Source organism: Lactuca virosa, chromosome 1, assembly GCF_052849685.1.
Source record: "Lactuca virosa cultivar CGN04683 chromosome 1, Lactuca_virosa_CGN04683_v6, whole genome shotgun sequence".
Lineage (NCBI taxonomy): Eukaryota > Viridiplantae > Streptophyta > Magnoliopsida > Asterales > Asteraceae > Lactuca > Lactuca virosa.
Window position 1 is genome coordinate 62,569,960 of NC_136426.1, and position 13,646 is coordinate 62,583,605.

At 36.5% G+C, this 13,646-nt stretch overlaps 1 pseudogene across 1 annotated transcript; it reads right to left on the reverse strand.

Moving 5' to 3' along the window:
* Positions 1 to 2,406: 2,406 nt before the first annotated feature.
* On the reverse strand, positions 2,407 to 12,033 carry LOC145114344 (cuscuta receptor 1-like; annotated as a pseudogene). Its single transcript, XR_013710969.1, has 12 exons — positions 11,592 to 12,033; positions 11,103 to 11,261; positions 10,939 to 11,013; positions 10,406 to 10,561; positions 9,182 to 9,256; positions 8,724 to 8,879; positions 8,488 to 8,561; positions 8,060 to 8,285; positions 7,865 to 7,939; positions 7,618 to 7,764; positions 5,900 to 7,431; positions 2,407 to 3,322 (listed from the first exon to the last, which is right to left on the reverse strand). The product of XR_013710969.1 is annotated as a cuscuta receptor 1-like (transcript).
* Between the last annotated feature and the right edge of the window lie 1,613 nt (positions 12,034 to 13,646).

The following is a 13,646-nucleotide window of genomic DNA, read 5'->3' on the forward strand; positions in this document are numbered from 1 at the left end:
TTTCCCTCCTATCTTTCCTTTCGATTTGGGAGGATTTGAAAAGAAAGAATAAAATGTTTAACTTTCCTTCCATTTCTCTCCAACTTGGGAGCAAAAAAGACAAATTTGTTTTCCTTTCTTTTCTCTTCTCTTTTCTTTGCTTCAACTCGGGAGCGGGGTGTTTAAGAACCCCTAATTTTTACACTACAAAGTTTTAACTTATTAAAGTTTATTACGAAATTATATCATTAAGGCTATGTTTGGCGTACGGGTTGAAAAACTAGTTGTTAGCTGATAGTTGAAAAAGTAGCTGTTAAATAAAAAGTTAACTGATAGCTGAAAAGCAAGCTGATAAAAAATGTCGTTTGATAAAACTAGCTGATAAATAATGTCGTTAGTAAAACTAGCTGAAAAATATAAAATGACTTAAAAGGACATTTAAAAGAATGTGTTTTTATAATTAATTAAGGGGTATATTTAGAAAAAAAATTTAAAAAAAAAACTCCTAAAAAGCTAGTCTGAATATCTTTTTAAAAAGCTAGCTTACAAGCTACTTTTTGGTTTGTCAGACATGACAACTTAAAAAAGCTCGAAAAATAAGCTTGCTGTGGCGCGCCAAAACACAGCCTAAAATTGTAGTCTAATTTATTTGAATAAACCCAAGTAACTCATGCATTATTTGCAAAGCTTTTAAGTTTGATGCATTTGTATAGTATGGATGCAAAATGTATGAAATTGATTTATTTTCAACAAAAAGAGGTGAACTTGCTTTAAGAGGATGTAGATGTTTGAGCAATAAAAGTAAGCTTCTTTAATACATTCATCACATGTATATTTATAACTAGGTGTAAGACTCATGTATTATATGGGTTAATTAAAAAAATTAAATATAAATGTCTAAATATTTAAGAACTTTGGATTTATAAAAAAATAAGAAAAATAATAAATTATTAAAATTCATTTTTATCTTTTAAATTTAAATATATAAACAAAATAAACTAATGGGATTTAATTTGAAAATTTTGAAATAAGAAGGTAAGTCCAGATATTAATGAAATTGATATTCATTTATACTAAATTTATTGTAATTATTACATTAAAGTATTATATGGAATTTATTAAAATAGAAAACCCATAAAATGACATGTGGAAAATAAATTAATTCAAAATAACCACAAAATGACATTTGGCAAATTGAATGAGAGGGTGATATATGACAAAAAAAACCTTCATTTATTAGAGTAGATTTATAAAGCAAAATTATTTACTACATTCATCACATGTATATGCTTTACTCTATCTTTAAATTCTTTATTTTATAGGTTTGCCTATAATCACATATGTTGGGGTACTACATCTCTTTTGTCTTCGGGGAAAATATGGATGCTGTGAAAGCAGCTGTTGAGAAGGGTGATGTATACATCTTGGAACGATTACCTCCTGCAGGTTCTCGAATTTAAGTGGGTGTATGATAATGGTTTACACGTCACCAATATCTCAAATGCATCAAAAACCATGCTTATGAATTTGAAAACACTTAATTAATTGGGACGAATCAACATTAGAAACATTAATTAAAGATTCTACAAAAACCATTCTACTAGAAATTGTAAGCAATTTCAAGGTTAGTGGTCACGTAGGAAATTAAAGGATGGCTGATTCCTGGAATCCCAATTTCCCAACGTTTAGGGGCTCAACATGCAGCAATGTTGGGTCAATCTTGTTCGAAAGGAGAGGCGAAAACACTTACGAACAAGTGCTTATATACTTCTCAAACAGGTGAAGAAATAATTCAGTTAAAACATGGCTTTTTGAACACTTTAGCTTTCAAGCTCGGGAAAGATTCCCCTGCAAAGTGCAATGGCACAGGGCGAGTCTTGGAATCATTTGTTCCTCCAGTTAAATCGATGAGTTGGTTGCACAAGTTGACTCCACCTGTGCTGTTTACTTGTTCCTGATCCTGTGTTCTTGGTTGTCTAATTTGTCAATAGTTTTTGTAGAGCTTAATTATGTGCTTAAGTGAAGTTGCAGGCAGACTTATTGGGTAACCCAGTGGTGAGACCAGCAGACAACAACACTAGGTACAGTACAAACCAGCTGCTTATGATTTCCATTTGACTCGACAGATTTGTCGCTTTAAATTATGAATTCCGTTTTTAAAATTCACTTTCTTGATTCTTCGTATCCTTGCTTATGATGTTCTTAGTTTTATTGAGCAAGAAACATACAAAGAACTGAATGCAGCATGCTTAATTTTATAGGTGTTTGGTTTCTAATTGTTATAGTAATGAATATGTATCTTAAATATTTTTCGACTCATGGAAATTAAACCAAGTTAAAGCTATTAGCCTATTCTAGAACTAAGGATGGGTAGTGACATCTTCATTAATTCTCTCAAAGTTAGTGGATTCAACAAAAATATAAGAGAAACCCAAAACCAGCAGATTATACAATAGAAACATAACTGAAAGTGAAGCACAAACACATATAGTAGGAAATTTTCAATAAAGGAGGCCTACACCTACTTATGGATGGTCGGAGAAGGCTTCCTCACTAGAACATAAAGAAAGTAATAACATGTAAACATATAATCTTCAACCCAGTCTAGCCACCTTCTACGCCACCAAGGATTGGTGTAAAGAATTGCAACAAATCCCAATAACAACACAAAACATGTGGAACTAGAACTTTCGTAGAAGCATGCCATATCGATATCATACCATTTCTCATTGTCTTCTTCTTCATCTGATGGATTGGTCACCTGTGAATTAGTAGTCGTGCATTTCTTCACGAGTAGGGGTCCACAAAGAAGTGGATTCCCTTCATAGCTTGCCTCTGTGAAGGTACCAAATTGTGCTTGCATTTCTAGGAGTCTGCCTGAGAGATTGTTATGAGAAACATTGAAAGTAGATAGAGAAGTAAGTTTAATGAGTTGTGATGGAACATTTCCGGTCAAACCATTTGAAGAAAGGTCCAAGCTTTCTATTTTTGCAAGATTTGAGAAGCTCACAGGAATAGGTCCGGTCAGGTTATTGTGAGACAGGTTTAAAGCACGAAGTTGGGTTAAGAATCCCAATTCTTGTGGGATTTCACATGTAAGCTTGTTACATGAAAAATCCAATCCTGCCATGTAATCAAGGATGTCACCCTTGTAGCTGAGAAAAAGCCTTTTTGTTGTGTATTGAACTTCATCTTCTGTTTCCAATGCCATGTAATCAAGGTCGACAGTATATTGTGACCCCAGATTACTGTTAAGATTTATGGAGTCATGAACAAATTGACAAGTTTCTAAGAGTTCAAGGGCCATAAATGTAACTTGACAAATTAAATAATTGAATTGTTTAATATTTGTTTATTGGACGGTGAGTGGACGGCAAAAGTATTAATTGTTTAATGGAATCCATGTGCAATTTTGTTTCGGCCGTAACATGTGAATGGAAGAAAATTCAAATGGTGGCTGGTCAAACAAAACGGCTCCTCTCTCAGTATATATATGTGCGATGTAACTCTTTGTATTTGTGCCGAGTGATATTACCATTTGTAATCTTATAATGAGTTAATATAAAATCTAGTTGCGCCCGTGGACGTAGGATTTACACCGAATCCGAACCACGTAAAATCCTTGTGTTCCTTCTTGCTTTATTTCCTTCGTGTGTTTGTGTGTGTGATAGTGTTTCCGCTGCGTGTACCCGGTCCGATTCCTAACAACTGGTATCAGAGCCAGGTTAGCAAGGTTTGGAGGGTACGGTCGTTTTTTTTATCACGCACGAGTGTACCTGATTTGTCTCTTGTTTGTCATAATGGCTGAAGACAAGGTTGTAATCGAAAAGTTCAACGGTTCTGATTTTAGCTGGTGGAAAATGCAATTAGAAGCATTGCTATGTCAGAAAGACTTGGACATGGTACTCGGAGACAAACCGGAGAAAATGGAAAAAGCTTTTGAAGATGCGTGGAACTCAAAGGACAAGAAAGCCAAGGCGGTTATTACATTGTCATTGACGAAGAGCGTTGCTTTCAACATCATGAATGAAACCACGGCGCGTGGTATGATGGAGGCTCTGTCAAATATGTATGAGAAACCATCGGCGGCTAACAAGGTGTTCTTGATGAAGGAGCTGTTCACTACAAGGATGAATGAGGAAGGCTCAGTTACGGTTCACATTAATAATCTAAATTCAATTATGTCCAGATTATCATCTGTGGGAATTAAATTTGATAATGAGACTCAAGCTTCACTGCTACTAGCTTCTCTACCTGATAGCTGGTCCGGAACAGTTACTGCTGTTACGAGTTCCGTGGGGACCAGTGGTATGACTTTTGAAGGGGTTAGAGATTTGGTTCTAGGCGAGGATATCAGACGCAAGAATCAAGGTGGATCTTCCTCTTCTGATTTATTAAATGTCGGAAGAGGTAGAGGGAATAGCAGGAGCAGTGGGAGTCGGGGAAAAAGTTCTTCTAGAACTTTGAAGAATGTGAAATGCTGGAACTGTCAAGAAGTGGGACATGTTAAGAGTCAATGTCCAAAGAAAGAATTGAACATTGCTGATGCTGAGAATTTTTCTGGGGATGATGCATTGTTACTCAGTATGGAAAGTTCTGTGGACTCTTGGGTCATGGATTCAGGGGCTTCGTTTCAATCCATGGACAACGGGGAAACGATGGTGAATCTAAAAGAAGAAGATTTTGGAAAGGTACGGTTGGCAAATGACGAGATGCTTCAGGTAACGGGCATGGGAGATATTGATCTGGTTACTTCATTGGAAACTACATGGAACCTGAAAAATATCAAGGTGATTCCGGAGCTGAAAAAGAAATTGATTTATGTTGGTCAGCTGGATAAACAAGGATTGGAAGTAAGGTTTGGTGGTGGTAAATGGATGGTGGTCAATGGTAATTCGGTGATTGCTCAAGGTTTGAAGTGTGGGTCATTATATATGGTTGAGGTACCTGCTGAGGGAAGTATGACCGTCCCTGTTAAGCAAGACAAAATCTGGTTCGCTAAATCTACGGCTAAGAGAGTTCATTTTGCAAACATGAATTCTAGAGCCAAAGAGATGTTAGCTGAACGAGTTCGAAAGTCTAAACCATTCAGGGGATTCTGTGACAGTGGGAGCACGGGACGTGTTTCGGGTACAGTTACAAAGAGTCGTTGGGTTTTGAAGACTAAGACTGGAAAATTCTCTCTTGTTGGAAGTTTGCAAAGTTTGGAGAGTGTTAGTGGTCCTCGGTGTATCTCTGGATCTGGTGGAGTGTCCAAACCGGTTGAGACAGATGATGAGTTGGTGGCGGGATTAGCCACGGCTGAGTTGGAGCTAGTGGGAGCTTCAACTGGCCCTTCTAGAAATTGATGATGAGGGGCGGCTGCAACTAGAGAAATCAGACTAAGTTTTAGCTTGTTCTTTGGAACTGGAAGCTTGAAGGACTTGGTTGTTTTTTTTAAGATTTCTGGAGTAATTGAGAGTTGGATGGCGAAGAAAGACTAATTTGTTCAAGTCTCCAAGTGGGAGATTGTTAAGATTTATGGAGTCATGATCAAATTGACAAGTTCCTAAGAGTTCAAGGGCCATAAATGTAACTTGACAAATTAAACAATTGAATCGTTTAATATTTGTTTATTGGACGGTGAGTGGACGGCAAAAGTATTAATTGTTTAATGGAATCCATGTGCAATTTTGTTTCGGCCGTAACATGTGAATGGAAGAAAATTCAAATGGTGGCTGGTCAAACAAAACGGCTCCTCTCTCAGTATATATATGTGCGATGTAACTCTTTGGATTTGTGCCGAGTGATATTACCATTTGTAATCTTATAGTGAGTTAATATAAAATCTAGTTGCGCCCGTGGACGTAGGATTTACACCGAATCCGAACCACGTAAAATCCTTGTGTTCCTTCTTGCTTTATTTCCTTCGTGTGATTGTGTGTGATAGTGTTTCCGCTGCGTGTACCCGGTCCGATTCCTAACAATTACCCCCATAGCTGTAAGAGGAACCAAGTAAATACGTCATTAGGATACCTTTTAGGAAAGCAAGGTGAGTTGGGCCGGTAATATTTTGAAGGCAGCTAGGTACTGAACCAGAAAGTGAGTTACCGGATAAGTCTATCAAACTAACATTACTTAATTGACACAACTGCATTGGAATGGAACCACTCAAGTTATTTTTTCTTAAAAGAAGAATCCTTAAATTGGATAATTCACCAAGAAATTCCGGAATCCTGCCTGACAAGTAGTTGTTGCCAATGTCCAAAGTCAAAACCTGAGTCAAATTACGAAAGGATTTGGGTATTGATCCAATGAATTTGTTGGAACCCAAAAGAAGATGCTTCATATTTTGCAAATTCAAACAGGACGGGATGGGTCCGGAGAAAGAATTTTGTGAAATATCAAGAAATGAAAATGGAGATGCTCCACAAGGAAACCTGCCTTCAAAACTATTATTTCTCACCACAAATTCAGACAAGCTACTCATGTTGCCTATCCAATCAGGGATGATGCCTGTAAACAAGTTATTGCTAATATCCAGAGTAATCAGAGAGTTGTGCTTTTCCTTGCTGCTCTTAATTCCAATTTCCCCTGTGAAATGGTTGCTATCTAAGTAAACCAAATAGAGGCTGCCCCAGGTTAAGTTTCCTGAGAGTACCTGGCCGTGCAACTTGTTCTTTGACAGTTTTAAGAAAAACAACCCAGATATGTTTGTAAACAACCCCTTTGGTACTTCTCCAGATAACTCATTATCAGATAGACCCAATATCCATAATTCACTCAATTCACCAACAGAGGAAGGGATAACACCACTTAAACTATTCATGGACAAATTCAAATACTTTATGTTGGGAAAGAACTTTGGTAAATCATCGGGAATAGTACCTATCATTCCATTTCCAGACATATCCAACCACCTCATATTAGCATTCCTATACAAAGGCATGCCGACAAACAAGTTGTTCCTTAGAACAAGACGTTCCAGATACGTGTTGTTTTTAACCAACCAATTTGGGAAGTGTCCCTCCAAGGAGTTCTGTGACATGTCTAGTTATCGTAACTTGTGCTGGTGAAGTAGAAACCCAGGAATAACACGTCCTTTAGGCATTTTCATATTACAGTTAGATAGCTCAAGAATTTCCAACTGAAACATTGGAATCCAACCTATAGGCTCTTCTGTTTCCACCTCAAACTTGTCATTGTCGCTTCTGAATCGAACGAATTGAAGCTTTATATGATTGGAGAAGGAGCTGAAGGAGAATGAACCTTCAAATACGTTATGACTAAAATCAATGTACTCGAGAGATGTAAGATTAACAATGAGTGATGACGGAAGTATTCCCGTGAATCGATTTGAAGAAATATCCAAAAACCTAAGAGATGACAGATTTTTCAAACAATCAGGCAGAGTTCCATGGAGCATGTTGTTGCTCAGATCCAACTCATGGAGGTTCTTCAACTCACACAACCCTGTCAAACGACAAAAAAAATGTTCTGCCTAAGCCATGAAACTTAAGTTACAAAAGATTAACCTTCAAGAAATATATGATATGGCTTGCATTTGTATGTTCATACGGCTTCAAAAAGATTAACCATCGAGGAAAAGTAAGGTTACAAAACAACAATGCAACGGGAATCATGCTTTAGATAACTTACCATGATCTGATAATGAGCCATCAAGATTATTTTCAGAAAATGAGAGAGCTCTTAGGGAAGCTAATGCCTGTATTGCTGACGGGATGCTGCCAACAAAACTGTTTCGACTCAAATCTAAGACCTCCAAACGGTGGAAAGATGCAAAAGCTGGATGACATCAAATTAAAAGAGGGTTACATATGTATTACAAGTCACGTATGATTGCAATAATAATTATGTTAATTAAATAACGACAAAAGAACCTTACCTTCCATTGGTATCGTTCCATTGAAATAATTACCGCTCAAGAGGAGGACTTCCAAATCAGACAAATTAAGGAATTCTGAATTAGATAGAGAGAGACGTGTCAATCAGTTTGATAAAAAAATTAGCAAAAATGGAAATTAATAAATAATATATGTATTTAATTTGTTTATTGATAACTCTTTTAGGATGAACATGCCTTGGACGGGAAAGGAACTTCCCCATGAAAAAGAAACTGAAAGATGAAGAATCTTGAGGGATGGGAGGACACTTAGGCACGATATGATGCTCTTGTTGAACTTGTTACCAGAAAGTTTTATACTCTTCAGCCTTTTCAATCCCGATAAGCTCTTACAAGCTGTAAAAAGGAATGCAATTCTTAGAGAAACTATGAATGGTCTTGTAAAGTTTGTAATCATTTTAGGCTTCATTAGCATTCAAGAATTTTATCACCATTCACAAGTACCATGGCTGGGGAAAGCTCTTACATGCCGTAGAAAAAAGAGAATCCTTGGAGAAACCAACATCTTATAAAGTTTGTAATTATGGAAGAATTATGATAAACAACATTATCTTTTGAACTATTCACAAGCACCAGGCCTAAAAGAAGCTATTTATTCATTTAACTTGGATATTGGGTGTGCCATCAAGCCAAGTATAGCTTAAATCCAGCTCCTCCAGGTTAATGAGAAGTGATAATTCTGTCATACGAAAGAAAAACATATATCATGTATTATGCATGCTAGCTATTTTCAGATGTACATTTTGAAGTTAGTTTTGGAGCATTTTTTGTTCATTAGTGTTTCTACATCATTATAACTATTTAGCCTTATTTAGAGTGTAATATTTTGAAATGCCGGTACCTTGAGCTGGAAATGGTCCTGACATTGGATTGCCGCTAAGATCCAAGCTTGTAAGTGATGAAAGGGTATTTAAAGATCTTATGATGCTTTCATTAAATCTGCCGCGCCAAAGATTTAAAGTTTTCAACTTCCTCAATATGAAAACCCTCTCAGAACCTACATTTAGGAATTCAAGCAATCTAATTTATAAGCTCTAGTTTGATACAACAACAAATCTGTTTAGGAAAACATATACCAGTATATATTTGTATCCATTTTTAATATTGTTATGCTTACATTACAAGAATTAAGTTGTACTTGAAAATTTTCTCTCCCAAGAAAAGAAAAAGGTCATATTTCAAACTTCAACACATGTTAGAGTTCTTCTGTCATGGTCTTGTGATGTTGCAAAAGGGGGATATGTGTATGAATCCAAGGTGATTATATTGGCATGATGGGTTTAAAATGACATTGATTACCTTGAATATCAAAGGTACCATTGAAGCCACAATCACTTAGATCCAACATCTCCAAGTTCTCTAAAGCAGCAAATTCTGCAATTCATTTGAAAAGTGTGCAAGTATCTTTAAAACAGGCATTTGTTAACTAAACTAGGGAATTATCCATTCAAGCTACTGTTACTGACATCCAAGATTTTGACTGAAGTGAGTGTCTTCAATGACAGAGCCAAGTGGGGTCTAATACCTCCAACTCTGAAGCACCTTTTTTACTAATTGTATCTAGTTAGACCTATGACTACAGCCATTACAAGTTTACATAAACATTTTACATTTAAATATCAGCCCCAAAGTAACATGTTATTAGACTAACAACCCCCAAATTAACTCCAATCAGGTCAAAATATTTGGAACCGGTCCAATCCTCCATGAGATCAGTTTGGGTCCAGACCGGTTCCAAGTACTCGGCCCTGATGTTGCCCCTACTTTAGCCAAGTTATAAAAAGTAAATGCCTATTTGACATCATAAACATAAAACAATATATTTTATTTTATAATTTCATAAAGCATATAAAACTGAAAAGGCTATAAAAGTAACTATAAAAAAACATTGTATAAGATACAGGAATGATTTTATCATCAACTTGTGCATTAAATATGTTTAGTCAACATCCGGTTAAGTATTTTTAAATGCACATTTAATAGATAATAGAGTTAGTGAAATCAATATACCATAAATATGATCTTAAACATGACTATGAAAAATTATTTTATATCTATCAATACCCACGTCTCATATGAATGGGGTAAATGGAAGGTAAGAAGTAAGATGTAGACAGCCCCTGGCCCTTGAGTGGATGATCTCTTTGACCCACAGGATAATGATTTTGTCATCTGTTAGATAATAAATAATAACTACAATCCCATATACATTAAGACATGTATACTGAGTTTCTTGGACTTTGTTGCTCTTTCTGCAAGAACTTTCATATCGGTGCCACTAGTTTGAAACATAAACAAAAGCCCGCCTCAGTTTCACCTATTGTGTCTCTGTTAACTAAACTAATGCAACTGAAACACTTGTACACCTCAATGAGTGAAGATCACACATAGACATGACAACATCCACAAACACTCTATAAATATATGTTCCCATGCATCACACTAAACTGGAAACAAGATAAAATCAATTAATGATATACTCAAACAACTTTGGAAAGAAGTATATACAGTCATAGCAGGTACCTTGAGCTGGAAATTGTCCCGACATTCGATTTCTGCTAAGATCCAAGCTTGTAAGCGATGAAAGGGCATTTAAAGATGTTATGATGCTTTCATCAAACCAGTTGCCCGCAAGATTTAAAGTTTTCAACTTCCTCAATACGGAAACCCTCTCAGAACCTACATTTAGGAATTGAAGCAATAGAATTTATAAGCTCTAGCTAGTTTGATACAGCGACAAAGCTGTTTAGGAGTATACAAGTATACATATTTATATCCATTTTTTTAATATTGTAATGCTTCCCTTAAAAGAATTATTGTTATATCTGACCAAGCGACTTGATTGTAGTGTATTGCAGTAGTAGTAGTAGTAGTAGTATCTCTACCACAGATAATTAAGGTTTTCTTTCTTCAAAGAAAAGAAAGTAATGCTTTAAAATTTCAAGACATGATTCAGACTCATTATGCTATGGTCTTGTAATGTCGCAAAAGGGGGATTTGTGTATGAATCCAAGGAGACTATATTGGCATGATGGTTTTATGATGATATTGATTACCTTGAATCTCCAAGGTACCATTGAAGCTACAATAGTGTAGATCCAACATCTCTAAGTTCTCTAAAGCAGCAAATTCTGCAAATCATTTGATAAGGGCGCAAGAATCTTTAAAACAGGCATTTGTGCATGACAACTTAAAAAAGCAATAAAAGACGGAAACGTGCCACTGATAGAGAAGTTCCCATTCAATTTAGTGTGGCTAAGATCCAAGACTTTGAGTGAAGTGAGTGTCCTCAATGATGGAAGGATGTCGTTATCAATATCATCATTGAAACTGAGGTCCAAAACCTCCAACTTCTTCAAACCCGACAACCTTTCAAGTCCTGCAAAAAGAGAATTCTTTAACATGGGCATTCTAGTCTTTTGATATTGAAAAGGCAACTTTTTGAGCACAATTGCTAAATACTAAAAAGTTGTAGCATGAATTGCAGGATCTGAAGTATACATAAAGTCTTGTGTTTGGTCTTTTATATATAGAAAAATATTATCCAACTACTAAGTTACCTAAGAAGCGTCTTTGAGTGCATAAATTAGTTGGATGTTGTGTTCATGAATTTAAATAGAGTCGGCTTACTTAAATGTTTTGCTCAAAAAAATATGATGTTGGAACAAGGTGAAAGAAATACTAATTAAAGGAATTAATCGTGTTGTACCTGTCTTCATAAATTCTTTATCAAGAAAATTCTGTGACAAATTGAGACTTGTCAACTCTTTAAAATGAAGAAACAAGGAAACATTCAATGGCCACAGCTTGCTCCCAAACTCCATATTATCACCTATCATCCCTCTCAAATAGTAAAAAGAGAGGTCTGTCACATGCCCCGTTGTTGTGCTGCAGTTGATCCTCTCCCAATCACAGCAGTTGCTGCCACCATCCCCAGTGGTACTGTTGTCATAATCAACCCAGGTAGGGAGAAAATTGTCCATTTCGGAATCATATGACTTCATATGGGAGGCTTTGATTTCAAGTAGTGCTTTTCTCTCCTCTTCTATACAAGCACCTTGTGTTTGCTCCATAATAAGAATATGTATCATCATCAACATCAACAACGAATATAGCAATGATTTATGCTTACTACAAGCCCAACATTCCATCTTAGTAGCAAATGGTGGCTTTGTAGAGACACTCACAATATTAAACTTCCTGTTAGGTTTGGTTTGCTTAGCTTTGCTTGGAAAACATTTGATAAGTGATGAAATGAATATGTATGAATATTAGTTGCATAAATCTCCTTTAACTAAACATTTATGACATCCGACATTTGCTGACTTTTCAACAAAGTTCCAAAGTCTCCATTCACATAGAACATAATCGGTCTATTAAATTTTTTTGCAATTACTTACAAAATCGAAATATTTATTAACTAAAACAAAACAAAATCGAGATATCATACCTTTGTTTACTGGTCAGTGGTAATGACCACCTTGCCATTTCCACCGATCGATTCTATAAATTTCTGGTAAACAGCCAATTGAGAGCCATTGCTAGAGATCACAGTAGCCGACATTGAAACCTGCTTCAGTGAATTTGAAATTGCAATAACCCTAACATGATGAGTAGGCCCTTCCCCCACCTTAACCTTTCACCTCGCTTCCTCCTCGTCTTCCCTAAAAAAATCATCATTTTCACCGCCACTCACCGACGACGGCGATTGTACAGGGGCTCGGCTCTCGATTTAGACGGGTGTGTGGCAGTGGTTAGAGGGTGAAGACAGGGACGAGAGGGGGGGGGGGGTGTTCAAAGTGGGTTCGATAAGATGGGACTAAAATTTCCTCAATTAGCCCATTGGACTTGGTCAAATCTTCACTTTGTTCTTCTCCCAGTTGTGCCAAAAGCCTTCTAAAAAAATTGGTCCAGTCCAGTCCCATTGAGTTCTTCTCACCAAACGCGGCCTAATGGTTATTAGTCTAACGCTAATCACTAACAATGTAGGATACCATCAGTTCAAAATGACATGGGAACTGTTCAATCATAGATTGGAGTGTTATAAGAAGATTTTCAGAAAGTTATGAAGCAATTTCATGTTATGGTCAGAATCAGACCGTGTATTATGATTTGTGTATTATGATTTGCTGAAAACAATTACATACGAACTCTATATAAATAGTTTAATATTTACATTTGAATACCCTATACTTATTATAAATATAACTACATAGTCTAACATTCCCCCGCAAATTGAGGGCGGGGAACGACTCTGCAACTTGGATCGTAAAAACTGAAATCCCTGAGTAGATAAAGGCTTTGTAAAGACATCTACGATCTGATCATTCGTAGATATGAACTTGACATGTAGTTGACCTCTTGCTACCTGTTCACGAACAAAGTGGAAATCTACTTCGACATGTTTGGTACGAGCATGAAACACAAGATTGGTTGATAGGTATGTGGCTCCTATATTGTCACACCAAAGAGTAGGAGGAGATGGAATCGATATGCCAAGTTCATGCAAGAGGGATTTTAACCAAATTAGTTCCGCAACGGTATCAGCAAGGGCTTTGTACTCAGATTCAGTTGAAGACCTTGAAACTGTCTTTTGTTTACGAGCAGTCCAGGAGACAATATTAGATCCCAAATAGATGGCAAATCCCCCTGTGGATCGTCTGTCGACTGGACAACCAGCCCAGTCAGAATCAGAGTAAGCCTAAACTAGTGAGGACGCAGAATCGTTCCAAAGAGCATCTGTGAAGGCCTGTAGTTGTTTGCT